We start from the raw sequence: 15,143 nt of genomic DNA on the forward strand, positions 1-15,143 counted from the left end.
TATTCCAAGAGTTCGATTTTGAAGTGGTCACTAAGCCTGGCCATTCCCATGTCCTAGCTGATCATCTATCACGGATCCCTCAAACTGTAGAAGAGGAACAGGATGATCCTGACCTTCCTGATGCTTCTTTGCTTCTAGTTGAAACAGTTACTCCCTGGTATGCAAACATAGCCAACCTCCTGGAAACTCAACAGTATCCTCCTAGCATCTCAAGCCATGAGAAGAAGAAGCTTCTGTTAGAATCAGTGAGAGCGGAATTTTGGTGCCGGAAAGTGCTTAAAAATAGCTAAAAATTATGAATATCAAGGGAAAAATATTCACCGTCAAAGGCGGCGGCTCGATCTAGGACGATTTTAAGCGTCAAAGTGCTTTAAAGGTGCCCGAGCGACACTTGTTGATTTTTCATAATTTTTCAGACAGTCGTGCGGGTTGACACGAGCAACTGGCCAATGTGGGATGCCAAGCCAGACGCCCAGGATTTTTCAGAGCTCAATTTGGAGTCCGGACGGGGAAATGGCCAAGGAAACGGTCAAGATATGAAAAGGTGGACATTTGAGAGGCCAAATTGGGTGTGCCCTTTGGGAGTTAGACCCCCCCACTAAAAATTTTATGCAACATTGATCAAAAAACGTGGAGAGAGAAAGGAGGAGAGAGCGTGGGAAAAATGGCGCCTATTTTTGCGCCCAATTCTTGGAGATGGAGGATGGAGCCTGCAAACAACCCCCATCACTGATCATTGCCCTTGCTTCCCTCCTGGATGCTGACTCTATCGCCGCCTCTCACCCGTCAAATGATGCTCTCTTTGAAGATCTCTGATTTCAGTCTTTCTCTCTCCTCCCTCTCTCTCTTCTAAGGGGGAATTCATGTGGCGAGAGGAAGGAAGAAGAAAGAATGGTGGAGGCTTGTCCGGCATGGATCGGATTGCTCCACGGGCTGGAAATGGTGATTTGTGATCGTCATGAGCATGAAGTGCTACTGATTTTCAGATTTGCAGCCATGGACATGAAACCCGAAACACGCAAATAAGCGGTAATTCAATTTTTTCAAAGGAAATTTGAGATTTTATGGCTTTTTATTGATAAAATGTTGTTTATGTGGGCTAAAAATTGTTTATGTTGCTGTTTTCCATGAGTAATTGCTTATCAAAATCAGAAAATCAGAAAAATATGCATCTTTGGCTTAAAATAATACACTAAAACACGTAAAATATGGAAAATCAAGGAAAAATGATGTTTTTGGGCATAGAAATGGGAAAATGAATAGGAACACCAACTAAATTTTCATTTTTGCTGCAAGAAGGAACTAACGGCCACAGTCCATAACCTATTTTGAATTTTTAGTAATTAAATAATGCAGAAAATAAGGGAAAATACAAGGAAAATAGAGGAAAATCACTAAAAATAGGGAAAAAATGCATTTTGGATGCGAAAAATTAATAAAAATTAAGAGCAATGTTTGTGAATGTTTGTGGGGATTGAAGCATGAGTATTTGCCTCAGTTCAACCCCACCTTCTTGTTCTAGTATGTTTTTCCCCCTTTTTACACATAAAATGATGGCAAAATGCCCTATAAATCCATACAACAATGCAATATTTGATCGATGGGAGGGTAGAGTGGTTAGAATGTGTCTAAATGTGGAGTCAAATCATGAAAAGATTGCTGTTTTTGTTTGCATGTCATATAGGTCGGTGAATAATTATAAAATAAGAGCCTAGTAGCACGAGGGTTTCCTTGGTGCTAGGTTTGTGCAACGCCGCATTAGAACGGTAGTTGAAAACCATTAAAAGGATGTTTTCCACATGTGCACAATATTTTTTTTATAATTTTTTGAGCACTTAGCATCCACAATATGCATAAATCATGGAAATATTTAAAGGTATCAGAAATCCTGGATGCACAACAGTTGCTTTCATTAGGACTTTGACCCACGTTGAGTGAGAGACAGGACACCCTAAGCCATAGGCTAGTCGTGGGGTCTAGGGGAAAGAGAAGTAAGGAAAATGGTACATTCTTGTATAGGATTAAATGGTACCTTGAGTGGATTTTGTGCGAAATGTTTATTTGTTGAGCGACGCATCGAGGGGCCAATCCCCAAGGTGTAGGAGAGTCGCAGAGGGTTGACGGCATTCAGCCGTAGGAGGAACCCCATGTGTATGTGATTCGAGCCTTTTGGCTATGTGAAAGGGACTCCCTCTGAGGAGTAATATTGGGTTAGGATCAATTGGACTACAACGTATTACAAACACAATGTTTAGGAAGGCAGAGCTTTTGATAGACGCTCCTGGCCGCGAGGCCATGGGGTTGTTGAGCGCGTGAGATAGAGGTCTGGCTAGTGCATGAGCCAGTGCCGGCCCGTTTTTAGGACCATCAGTGGTGCGTCTGCCGGGAGCCGCTTAAAAGTGGCGGTCCTCGAATCCTGGTTGTCTAGGGACCAACTAGCAGTTTATGCCAAAGGATATTGTGATTGATCCGTTATTTATCGATAAGCATCGTCTAGCAGAAATCCAAAAGCAAGAGAGAGAAACGAAAGAGCTAGGCGACGTGCTGAAATTTTTAGGAGATATTCCCCTAAGCGTAGCGGTCCTGAACCCTTACGAGGGAGTGGATCTAGTGGTCTTGGGGCCACAAGCAGTAAGTTAGGAGAAGGTGGAAGCTCTAGTGCTCCCCTTTCTTCCATAAGCCAGTCTACATCAAGTGCGGGAGGTGTAACCCCACCGGCCCCTATTCCTAGTGCAAATCCAATCCTTGTCATGGCGCAGCCTATTGCAATTCCAGCAGGAACAATGGATTTGCCGGCTCTAGGTTACCCGCTACCCATTTTTAATGGGCTAGTTGAGGAAGATGCGGAACTCCACATTAGGGAGTTTCAAAAGCTGATGTTTAACTGTCGGATTCAAGAAGAAGGACATTTAATGATGTTCTTCAATATGACTCTCAAAGGAAGAGCTGCCATATGGTATCATGGTTTAGAAGCCGGAACCATATTGAATATTGATGCATTTTATGGATCTTTTCGAAGGGAGTTTGCCCCTGAAAGGGGTGGACAATATTGGTTGCGTGTACTCAACGTGACCCGCCAAGAACCACACGAGGATTTTCGTGCTTATGCGAAGAAAATAAAAGAGGTTTTCCGTAAGTTGGACACCTCTATCCCTATCCCCACAGCTGCCCAATTGCAATATTTCCTTCATGGTTTGGACTTTAATATCCAATTGCAGTTGAGTAGTGTCCCCTTGGGGGATATAGATACTGCCATTACACAAGCACAAGAGGTGGAATCCCGACTACAAGCAGCCTATGCTTCTCGAGGCAATTCGAACATGGGTTTAGTATTGGGAAACAATGTGGCGATGGCCAATGGCAGTAGTGGCCAAGGGATAGCGATGGCTAACCCTAATGGGAGAGGGAACATGATGCAGAATGTCCCTTTATTACCAGCTCCCCCTAGCATGTCGATGCCTACGGGCAGTCAAATGGCTCCAAATGGTGGAGGCCAGGCGGTCAATTCTAATACCATGCCTGTGGCTCAACAACTAGTGCCTAATCGAATTGTTAGGCCGATGGAACGACATGGTAATGACCAAGGCTATGAGTCGAGCACTTCCAATGTTATTGGCAAGGTTAAGGACATGATGAAGCATTATACCGACATGATTACGGAGCAGTATCGACAAATAGCCGTTGATGTCAACTTCCTTAAAAAACAACAAAATTTGATAGGAAGTAGATACCCAGATGAGGGTGCACTTTCGAGGTTTAGTTGCAAATGGTGTGGTGGGCAACACTATCCAAGAAATTGCCCAAATGTTAAGTGCGACATCTGTGGAAAATCCAGCCATTTAGCAACTACTTGCTGGAGTAAGATCAGTTCCCTCCAGCGCGGTAGTCGGCAGCCAGGGCCTGTTAATCATCGTGCCCAAGGAAATGATCCCCAGCGAGAAGACGGGCCTAAACAAATACTTCAACGACCAAAGACTATAGTGGAGGAGCTACCCAGTGGTAGTGGGGTTAGCTTGATTGTGGCTGTACGCGTTAATGATGTTGAAACCTCTAATTTGCGAGCTGTTCTTACAAGAGGTCAAAAGGGTAGAGAGGCCGACAAGGATAAGCCTGTCGACGGAAACCCTAAACAAGGCGACAAAGGAACGCAAGTTTTGGATCCTACCATGGAAGGGGGACCTTTGAAGCCCGTGGAAAGTAAAGCCGATAAGGAACAACCAAAGAAGAAGGTGAAAGTTAAAAAAGAGGCAATAAAGAAAGAAGAATAATAATCAAATCCAATTATGTGTAGACTTTAGAGAGCTGAATAAGCAGACAATTAAGGACTACTATCCGCTGCCATTTATTGACCAGATTTTGGATCAATTAGCGGGTAGGGAGATATATTCGTTTATGGATTGCTTTGCAGGATATAACCAGATGGCAATTGCAGAAGAGGACAAGTTGAAAACGACTTTTATTACTGTATTTGGTACTTTTGCGTACCATGTGATGGCCTTTGGTTTATGCAATGCGCCTGGTTCGTGGCAACGAACAACAGATAAGACATTTGGTGACATATTCCCTGAAGAGTTGAAGGTGTTTATTGATGACTTAGGGGCTGCCACCGCGAGAGGAAGGCAGTTGATCATTTTAAGAAAATGCTTTGAGCGCTGTAGACAATTCTGCATCGCCCTAAACCCACGGAAGTGTGTTTTTGGAGTGCCTTATGGGCTATTGTTGGATCATGTGGTCAATTCGGTAGGAATTGCGACAGACCCCGAGAAGGTCAAAGTTATAGTTGCCATGGGTCCACCACGCACTCCGAAAGAAGTTCATAGCTTTCTGTCTTCGGTTGGTTATTACCGTAGATTCATAAATGCCTTGGCAGAAAGAACATTGCCGCTTACAAATTTATTGTCCTTTAGCTGTTCGTTTGTATGGGGTGACCCTTGTAAGGTAGCATTCGAGGATGTGAAACAAGAACTAGCAAGAGCGCCCGTTTTAAAAGAACCTAAAAGAGGTGAGGTGTTCTATATATTTTCGGCAGCCACCATGTATAGTATCAGCTGCTGTTTAGCCCAAATTTGGGAAGAGAAGTGGTACCACCCGATTGCTTTTGCTAGCCGGAAGCTGGGGGTATCCGAAATCAATTATACCTACATGGAGAAGTTGTGCCTAGCGATGGTCTTTGGGACCAAGAAATTCAGGCATTATATTCTCTATGAGAAAGTCGTGCTTTATACGAAGGCGGAGGGACTTCGATTATTGATGAATAAGCTACAGCCGCCTGATCGTCTAGCAAAGTGGTTGATCACTTTGCAGGAATTTGATTATGAAATCAGGAGTAAGCCACCAAGGTTGCAAGGCATCATGGAATGTCTTGTAGACTTTGGGGAGCCGAAAGAATCTGTGGCTGAAGGTAGTGACATGGAGTTGTTATTTAAAATAGATACGGCATCTATTCCCTCCTAGTATGCTGCAATAACGCATTATTTATCAACGGGAGAGGCGGGATCCGAATTATCTAAAGCTGAGAGAAGGAAAATTAAGCAGCAAGCGTTAAAGTTTGCCTTGATCGCAGGTACATTATATCGGCAAGGGGTTGATGACATCTATCGCCGATGTGTGATGCCTGACGAGGTCCCATTCATTTTGGAAGAGTGCCATGATTCTGCTTGCGGAGGCCATTTTGCAGGACGGCTTACAGCACAAAAGGCTTTAAGAGCAGGTTATTGGTGGCCTGCCATCTTCCAGGATGCGTTTGCATATGTTAAGAGATGCGATATATGTCAACGACATGATAGTCGAGAGAATAGGAAACGACCACTCACCCCTATTATGGCGATACTCCCATTTGAGAAGTGGGGAATAGACTTTGTGGATCCTATTACTCCATCGTCGACTACGTAAAAGAGGTACATCATTGTAGCAACTGACTACTTCACAAAGTGGTCAGAAGCACGTGCAACAAGAAAAGATGATACTAAAGAAACTGCTAGTTTCCTTTTAGAGCAGATAATATGCCGGTTTGGTCCGCCGAAAGAATTAGTGTCGGACCGCAGAACCCATTTCCTGAATAAGGTGATCAAAGGTTTGACAGAGTTGTGGCAAATCAAGCATAACAAGACAACCCCCTATAACCCGCAAGCCAATGGGCAAGTTGAAAGCACCAACAAGCAGCTTGTGGGCATCCTGTCCAAAATTGTGTCGGAAAGAAAACGGGATTGGGATAAAAAGTTATACGTGGCAGTGTGGGCCTATAATACGACCTTCAAATGAGCCACTGGCCATACCCCGTTCAATTTAGTATATGGGGAGGAGTGTGTCTTGCCTTTAGAGATTGAGCTGCCAACTATTCGGTTTGCCATCAATCATTCTTTGAGTGATGAAGGCGCACTTTTTGAGCGCTTGACGACACTGGCACATTTAGATGAGCTTAAGCTACAGAGCTTATTGCACCAAGAAGTGGCGAAGCGCCGAATGAAGCAGCTACACGACCTCAAAGCTAAGAAATACACCTTCAAGAAAGGACAGCTTGTTCTGTATTATGACGCATGACGTGAATTATTTCCAGGCAAGCTAGAGCCCAAATGGGATGGGCCCTATAGGATCGTTAGAATAGGCAAGAATAAGTCCACAGTCTTGTTAGCTGACCTTGAGGGGATAGAATTTAAAAATAAGGTTAATCTTAATAAGATTAAACCTTATTATTTCTGATTGCACTAATACTATGACTGCCTTGCAGGTCTAGGAGAGATCGATCAAACATCTGCAAGGAAATCGTGATAGAGGTTGATGGGTCGTCTGATCCCTTATTTAGAACACCCATATTTAGAACAGAGGTATCATCGGGGAAAGCTCATTTGGTGGAGCAAAGGATATAAGGTGATTGAGCAAGAAGGCGGGACATTTATTTGGGAGATCAAGGTCTTCTGCCATCACTGCCTACAAATTTTGACGAGCATCCCTGTTGAATTCGTGATAGAGGTATCATCGGGGAAAGCTCATTTGGTGGAGCAAAGGATATAAGGTGATTGAGCAAGAAGGCGGGACATTTATTTGGGAGATCAAGGTCTTCTGCCATCACTGCCTACAAATTTTGACGAGCATCCCTTTTGAATTCAATGATGATGGAGGGACGGAGCCTACAGTCCACCCGTTGAATATGCTGAATTTCGATTACCATAATTACGAGTAGAGTTCAGCGGGATATGTAAAACCTTTATGGGCGTACACCTTGTACTTTGATGGGGCGTCCAGGGGTCCATGCAAAAAAGGAAGTGTAGGAGTTGTCATCCGAGACCCCCGACGATGCATTGTCATGAAGTTAGCTGCTTATCTCGGGGGGAATTTTACCAATAATATGGCAGAATACAAAGCCCTGATTATGGGTCTAAATATTGCAAAGAAGGGTGGTATCCGCCAGTTCTTGGTGAAAGGGGACTCTCAGTTGGTTTTAAATCAACTCAATGGGATGTACATGGTATGAAACCCCATCCTTTGCATGTACCATCATACTGCCATAGCCCTGCTAGACGAATTTGATAGAGTGTCGTTTCAGCTGATTCCACGAAATTGGAATCAGTTTGCTGATTATTTGGCTAATTTTGAGTATGAAGAAGACCTCTTCTTTAATTGCGGCCCTTGTCCCGATATATCTATTGATGGTGAGACAAGACCTGGTCGTTTGTGGGGTATGCTTTCTGAACATGCCCTCTTTGGCAGACGATGGTTGATCTGGGTGATGCAGAGGGTAAGCGAGACTCATCTGCCTTTATTATCTTGGACCCACAGACTGATTAAACGACATGTGATGCGAACACCTCTTGCGATATACGCAGGAGGGATGGGTCATAATTTAATGCACCTAGTTTAGGGCTACGAGCCTTGTTCCCCTGGGAATGGTATGCTTTGATGTCTATCATAGTTGTTTCCAGGAGGATGTTATGAGTAGAAGTGTTTGATTTCATTAGGCCAAGAGGGCCGATTCCGTTTTGTAGTGAAGTGTTTCATTTCATTAGGCCAAGAGGGCCATTTCCCTGTCTAGTGCGGGTGCGTTTAATCGGGTTTTTGTTTTAAGTGTTGTGCTGGACAGGTTTCGTGATTCGTGGAATTTGGTGGAGCCTGGAGGAGCCTTTGCTGCGAGGGAAGCTTCTTGTGGCCGATCCAGGTGATACCTCTCCTTTACGAGTACCTTTCTTTCCTGTTATATGTGTATTTGTACTTGTCGAGGGGATATATTTTTGTTGGGGACCGGCAACCAAGGCATGAAGTCCCAGGTTTAGGCTAAGTATGATTGAGGGAGGTCGGAGTAGTCATTGCCTCCTGTAAAGACATTGTCAAGCATCAAAAGACATGTTTTAGAAGGAAGTCCTAGTGGCCTTGTTCTGCTGGCCTGCTAGGCAGCCATTCTAGGAGTTCTTGTTAGTAGTGAGGCAGTTAGAGAAGCCTGCCAAAAGATAATAATGATGATGCCAAGAAACCCTGAACATCCTAAAAGATGACTATAAATACGAAGGTTTGTAAAAAGGGGTTCTAACCCCTATCAAAGAAAAGAAAAGAAATGAAAATGTATAAGCAGTTGATCATTGCCTTGCGAAGGCCTGGTAGGTTCCTGGGGACGAGTCAGACCCGAGGCCGATACCTTGTCTTCCTAGGGGTGGCTTCTTGCTGGAAAAATAATACCAAAACAAGGAAGGTTGGAGCGAAAATAAAAGTGAGCGTTAGAGAAGGATTAAGTGTCGCCTTGCAAGGGCTTGGTAGGTTCTTGGGTGCCGAGACAGGTCCTGAGGCCGATGCCCTGTTCTCCTTGGGTCACTATGCTCAGCTCCCTCCTTTTTACATGCCCAAGTATGTTCATAAAATAAAAACCCTAAAAGAAGACATGTACTGAAAGAAAATACTCCTTGATCAGGCTATAGGAGTCCTCGCCTAGTAGGAGCTCCTAGTTGGGTTGTCTTTAGTTGGTAAGTAGTTCAGACTACCATTGAGGGCAACCTCTTTGACAGTTCTTTTTAGTTTGGCTGTGTTGGAGCAGGTGGTCAGTCACTCGCTTCGGATCTTCTATTAGATGATACTAGGCCTACTCCTTGTGGATGTCATGCCTTGGTTCTGTCCAGGGATAGGCGGAGCATTGTGCTGAGTTTTATTATATATTTGTTTTGTATCAGTTTGATGCTTCTTTGGTTGTTTATGTGCAAATCTGTTCGTGGATTCGACGGGCTGAGTCGCCCTATCCCGTGGTCGCCAATGAGATCGGAATTTTGGTGCCGGAAAGTGCTTAAAAATAGCTAAAAATTATGAATATCAAGGGAAAAATATTCACCGTCAAAGGCGGCGGCTCGATCTAGGACGATTTTAAGCGTCAAAGTGCTTTAAAGGTGCCCGAGCGACACTTGTTGATTTTTCATAATTTTTCAGACAGTCGTGCGGGTTGACACAAGCAACTGGCCAATGCGGGATGCCAAGCCGGACGCCCAGGATTTTTCAGAGCTCAATTTGGAGTCCGGACGGGGAAATGGCCAAGGAAACGGTCAAGATATGAAAAGGTGGACATTTGAGAGGCCAAATTGGGTGTGCCCTTTGGGAGTTAGACCCCCCCACTAAAAATTTTATGCAACATTGACCAAAAAACGTGGAGAGAGAAAGGAGGAGAGAGCGTGGGAAAAATAGCGCCTATTTTTGCGCCCAATTCTTGGAGATGGAGGATGGAGCCTGCAAACAACCCCCATCACTGATCATTGCCCTTGCTTCCCTCCTGGATGCTGACTCTATCGCCGCCTCTCACCCGTCAAATGATGCTCTCTTTGAAGATCTTTGATTTCAGTCTTTCTCTCTCCTCCCTCTCTCTCTTCTAAGGGGGAATTCATGTGGCGAGAGGAAGGAAGAAGAAAGAATGGTGGAGGCTTGTCCGGCATGGATCGGATTGCTCCACGGGCTGGAAATGGTGATTTGTGATCGTCATGAGCATGAAGTGCTGCTGATTTTCAGATTTGCAGCCATGGACATGAAACCCGAAACACGCAAATAAGCGGTAATTCAATTTTTTCAAAGGAAATTTGAGATTTTATGGCTTTTGATTGATAAAATGTTGTTCATGTGGGCTAAAAATTGTTTATGTTGCTGTTTTCCATGAGTAATTTCTGATCAAAATCAGAAAATCAGAAAAATATGCATCTTGTGGCTTAAAATAATACACTAAAACACGTAAAATATGGAAAATCAAGGAAAAATGATGTTTTTGGGCATAGAAATGGGGAAATGAATAGGAACACCAACTAAATTTTCATTTTTGCTGCAAGAAGGAACTAAGGGCCACAGCCCATAACCTATTTTGAATTTTTAGTAATTAAATAATGCAGAAAATAAGGGAAAATACAAGGAAAATAGAGGAAAATCAATAAAAATAGGGGGAAAATGCATTTTGCGGAAAATTAATGAACATTAAGAGCAATGTTTGTGAATGTTTGTGGGGATTGAAGCATGAGGATTTGCCTCAGTTCAACCCCACCTTCTTGTTCTAGTGTGTTTTTCCCCCTTTTTACACATAAAATGATGGCAAAATGCCCTATAAATCCATACAACAATGCAATATTTGATCGATGGGAGGGTAGAGTGGTTAGAATGTGTCTAAATGTGGAGTCAAATCATGAAAAGATTGTTGTTTTTGTTTGCATGCCATATAGGTCGGTGAATAATTATAAAATAAGAGCCTAGTAGCACGAGGGTTTCCTTGGTGCTAGGTTTGTGCAACGCCGCATTAGAACGGTAGTTGAAAATCATTAAAAGGATGTTTTCCACATGTGCACAATTTTTTTTTATAATTGTTTGAGCACTTAGCATCCACAATATGCATAAATCATGGAAATATTTAAAGGTATCAGAAATCCTGGATGCACAGCAATTGCTTTCATTAGGACTTTGACCCACGTTGAGCGAGAGACAGGACACCCTAAGCCATAGGCTAGTCGTGGGGTCTAGGGGAAAGAGAAGTAAGGAAAATGGTACATTCCTATATAGGATTAAATGGTACCTTGAGTGGATTTTGTGCGAAATGTTTATTTGTTGAGCGACGCATCAAGGGGCCAATCCCCAAGGTGTAGGAGAGTCGCAGAGGGTTGACGGCATTCAGCCGTAGGAGGAACCCCATGTGTATGTGATTCGAGCCTTTTGGCTATGTGAAAGGGACTCCCTCTGAGGAGTAATATTGGGTTAGGATCAGTTGGACTACAATGTATTACAAACACAAAGTTTAGGAAGGCAGAGCTTTTGATAGACGCTCCTGGCCGCGAGGCCGTGGGGTTGTTGAGCGCGTGAGATAGAGGTCCGGCTAGTGCATGAGCCAGTGTCGGCCCGTTTTTAGGTCCATCAATCGGCCCCCTAAACTTTGCTAGGCAGTGCATTGTGTACAAGAGAGGCAAAGATGAAGTATTGCCAAGATGTGTTGCAGGGGATGAAATCAGTATAGTATTGAAATCATGACGAACCATGTGGTGGACACTTCTAGGGGAAGTGATAGCCAAGAAGGCTCTGTTAGCAAGATACTGGTGGGCTAACCCTCCACAAGGATGCATATGACTACTGCAAGAGATGTGATACTTGTCAGCGAATGGGGAAACCCACCAAAATAAGTGCCATGCCAATGCAACCTATTCTTCCCCTAAAGTGGGTCCCATTGATTCACCTACCAGACGGAAGCAGAACAGATACATCTTAGTATGTATGGATTATGTCACAAAGTGGTGTGAAGCTAAAGCCCTGAAGCGGGACGATGGTAATAGCGTAGCCCTGTTCATGTATGAGAATATTATTACCCGTTTTGGTAGTCCCCTCGAGTTGGTAAGTGACAGAGGTACTCATTTCCTTAACAAAATCATGGAGGAGCTGACAGAACTGTATAAGATCCGCCATCGCAAGTCCACTCCCTACTACCCCAGATCCAATGGCCAAGTTGAAGTCACCAATCGCATCCTCTACTCGATCCTGATAAGAACGATTGCCGCACATCGTCGCGACTGGGATGATTGACTTACAGAGGCCCTCTGGGCATACAGAACCTCCCATAAGGCAGCTACAAGACAAACCCCTTTCCAGCTAGTGTATGGTATAGAAGCCATCTTTCCTGTTGAACTGGAATTGCCCTCTTTGCGAGTGGCAGTTAAAGAATACCTGGGAGATGCTGAATCACTACAACGCCATCTCCTGCACTTGGAATGCTTGGATGAGATATGACGGATGGTCCTATAATGCGTGGAAACCACTCAAGCGCGACGCAAGGCCTATCATGACAGTTTCATCAAGCACAAGGAGTTCAAAGAAGGTGACCTTGTCCTGGCCTATGATTTGAGATTTGGCAAGTTTCTTGGCAAGCTTCAACAACGGTGGATGGGCCCATACAAAGTTCTTGCTGTCAATCCTAACGGCTCTATTCAGGTGCAGACCGTTGATGCCTCTGATGATTCCTTCCTGATCAATGGCTATCATCTGAAGAAGTACTTCCCTCCCTGGGGATCTTAACAATCACAGTCGACCTACCCTCTCCCTTTTGGGCATCGCATTGTCCTTCTCTTCGTGCTTCTGATAGCCCTTATGATTCTCCTCATGAGGCTGTCTCGTTCTGCTAGCCCCTCATAAATACCTTTCAACCTGACCTTGTTCTCTTCTCATCTGATCCAACAACAATGGCGAGGTTGGTCCTGACACATGGTATTTCTACCATTCTCTTTCTTCACGAAAAAAAAAAGAAAAAAAAAAGAAGAACAACAAAAAAAAAAACTGTTATGGGAGAAAAGAAAGAAATTCCCTATCATAATAGGCCTCGTTCCAAGAAAAGGTGGAAACACCCTTGGGCGGGAAGCTGACTGTGGAAAAGGTGGTAACACCCCACAGTTCAGGATATCTAACTCACCAGCATCGCACCTTTTCAGCAAAGTAATTTGAAGCCACCTCCCTTGGTGCGCTATCTTTGCAATATCAGTCCATCTTGCCTTCTAACAGACGACCTTTCTTACAAATCATTGAAGTATGAGATTGGTAGGCTGCCTCCCTAGGTACGCATTGTCTTCAAGATCCTGATGACAACAACAACCAACATGATCTTCATCACCAACCCCTTGAGTGATGTGAGCTTTCATCCTAACAGGATGGGGATGTGAGTATGGGTTGTCCTCTGTATCTATCAACAGATCGTGAGACAGAGGGTGGGGTGAGTGACCAGTCTTTCCCTTCAAATCAAATGAGAGGTGAGATGTGTGAAAGGAGTGTTGCATGCACAGCATGGGCCTCTCAATGCACGACACACGATTTGTTCCTGTGCACTGCACCATAAGGCTCCCTGGCCTTCCTTCTTACACTGTATGCTGGCATAGGGTGGGATGCACAATTGCACCATCAATTGCACACAAGGCATACAACCTCTGCACAAGTGACGGTGAGGATTATATCAATGGGTTTCAGGAATCGGCTGCCCTTTATATCTTTCAACAAAGTGTGAGACAGAGGGTGGGTTGAGTATGACTGGTGTTTCTTCAATCAATTATCGAGAGGTGAGGATTGAGGAACATTACGAAAATTAGAGTCAGGTATGTTTCTATTTTCTTATTGGTGCGCAGATCGGACGCAGAATGCTCAAGTAGTGAATCCTAGAAGGTCCCCAAGAACAATGAACTCTACCTTTTTGCACAAAAAACCATGTAAAAGCATGCACGACAAGAGGCAAGAGACAAATTGGGTTCAATCTCCCCCATGCCTTGTGTGAGCGCTTCACAAAGCATGTATTTAATGTATATTTCAATCTTCATGCTCAATAATAGCCCAATTTACAAAAATATGACAAGCTTTTAGCTTTTGAGTTTGCTTTCTACAAAAATAGGAAAATAAAGCTAATGGACGGTGCCCATAGAGTCTGGCACGCCCAATCTCAATGTCCAAATAGAAATAACATATCCGGGCGCATAGGCGCATACAAAATAATAATCAATAATCGATGTCTCAATAGACATAACAAAATATAGGCGTGGCGCCTATCAAAATATAATCCAAAGGTCGAATACTCGCTAGACTCCAATGCTTTCCTCCGCCACTGCTACTATCTCTACACATCAACTGAAGCATTCACAATCGTTAGTAAAATAATACAATTAAACCGACAAAAGTGAATACCTAGCAGTCTTCAGCTACATAAATAAATCAACTGGTTAGAAATAAATCCTAACCTTAATTTATTACGAGTGCGCACTCTAAACTCATAAACGTTTATTAATTTAATATGTATTTTGCGGAATCACCCGCTATGGAATCACCCATGTACACACTAAATTAATGAAACGCCCGAAAAGGATAGGCGTCCCCATCAACTTCTCGCACAAAGAATCCTCTTTGTGTATGAGGCCCGGTCATCTAAGTTTACGGAATCCACCGTAAAACCTCACGGAATCCACCGTGGTACGGAATCCACCGTGGAATATGCCTCCTGGCATCATACCCCCGGGGTGGGATAGCAATTGACCTCAATTGCTATTAGCTCAATGTGGAGCTAACAGAGTGGGGAAAGCATTTAAGTCTCTAGCGTGCATCCATTGTGCTTCCTCTATAGGATGGTTCTTAAATTTTACTAGATATCTAGAATACCTTCGGTCAGTTCTAGTGGTCATGTAGTCAGTGTCTATGATGGCTTCTGGTTCAAGTATTTCAGTCTCTTCTTCTAGTAAAGGTGGATTTTCATAAACAGGGTGGATAGGTAATTGGCCTCTAAATGGTCTCAATAAACTAATGTGAAATGTATTATGAATTTTCCAATGAGATGGCAATTCTAACTTGAATGCATTATCATTGATCTTATGAATAATTCTAAAGGGTCCATAAAATCTAGGAGCTAATTTGACAACTGGATGTCTATCTACACTTTGTAATCTACGCTTTTCTATTCTAAGCTAAACATAATCATCAACTTTGAAATTCATGGCTTGTCTTTTCTTGTTGGCTTGTTTGGTATATGACTGTTGGGCTTTAGCAATCATATCCTTAACCTCATCAAAAATACTATTATGCATAGTAGCAATATCATCAACACTCTGAATTCTATTAGACAAAGATGCAACAGGTGTAGATAATCTATATCCATAAATAACTTCAAAAGGTGCTTTCTTTGTAGATGTGTGCGG

Source organism: Lygodium microphyllum, chromosome 25 (assembly GCF_053477565.2).
Source record: "Lygodium microphyllum isolate KBCC chromosome 25, Lygodium_microphyllum_v1.1.10, whole genome shotgun sequence".
In the NCBI taxonomy this organism is placed as follows: Eukaryota; Viridiplantae; Streptophyta; class Polypodiopsida; order Schizaeales; family Lygodiaceae; genus Lygodium; species Lygodium microphyllum.